We start from the raw sequence: 1339 nt of genomic DNA on the forward strand, positions 1-1339 counted from the left end.
TAAATGACCTTGTACATATATCAAGCATGCTTTCACATCTTTAGAAATATATGCGATAAAATTATTCAATATAAATATATCTTTAGTAATATTCTATACTTAAATTATGTTGATGGCACAAGCCTGATGATGATAATAGAGACAGTGGCGTAACAGATAGCTCTGAGGCCCCTGGAAGGCTTCTTTGGGGGCACACTACACTGGGAAGAAGCCCTGCACGCTTCAGCATATTTCATGTTTTAAGGAAGTACTGTAGTTTGACATCAGTGCTCCTTAAAATGGCCCCAGATAAATATCCTGTGCAGGCAATGAGAGCTAACAGCTTAATTATTTTCTGTCAAAGATATAGAAATCGTTTTTGATGGATAATTTAGCAATGTCCAGATTCCACAGGATTTTACTGGATAATTACATTCATGTAGTTACATATTATTCTATTGATATTCTGAAGAATAAAACTGTCATAAGGTGTTCTGATTAAAGGTTCAATAAATGTACTTTATTTGCATAAATTAAAAGACTAAGCATATTTCCAGTGTAATTAATTAATTATGACTTGTAAACTTAATCACTATTATTGCACAAACAAGTGTTGGCATCAGTTAAAAAAAAAAAAACTATATATATATATTTATTTTATTGCTAGTGATTTTTAGATTATGGGATATTTATAAGTACAGGTAATATGGACTTATAAGTAAACCCTATAAGTTAGGTTTTTTTTTTATATAGAGCAACCTTGAAATACTGAGCTGTTAATTCCAAGTAGTTATTTTATTATTAATTATTAGAATGCTAATTTATGTTAATAACAGCAGCATGAAAATATATGCTATATATTCAGATTTATGTTAACTTTATTTTTATAAAAGCTGCCCTCCAATAAAATACTCTCCCACTTTTGTGACTAAAGTAATAGCTCTAAAGAATAAAATGATAAGTGTTGCAGAAATTGCCTTAAAATTTAGGTGGTATATTTAATTAGAGGGAAACCTGTATTTATCAAATTTATAACTACCATTTATTTTGTTGTTATACCATGGAGGTATTATTGAGAAGGAGATCACTCGGCAAAGCTACGTGCACGCAGCGCTATGCAAATGAACCAAGATCAAAGTTGCCGCAGCGCGTAAAGAACATTTGCGCGATGCCTTTGAAGTCCCATGTGTTCCCCGCCATCAAATTTTCAACAGGCATAGTTGACCAAAATACTGAACATGACGAAATGGAGAGCACCTTCTTTTCTCAATGCGCACTACATACTGTCAATCACTATGGCTGCGCAATCTTTTCTATTTTGAAGCTGATACATTTATCTCTCATAAAATATCAAACATAT

This window comes from Anneissia japonica, unplaced genomic scaffold (genome assembly GCF_011630105.1).
Source record: "Anneissia japonica isolate Jap-2015-1 unplaced genomic scaffold, ASM1163010v1 scaffold17742_len16189_cov113, whole genome shotgun sequence".
In the NCBI taxonomy this organism is placed as follows: Eukaryota; Metazoa; Echinodermata; class Crinoidea; order Comatulida; family Comatulidae; genus Anneissia; species Anneissia japonica.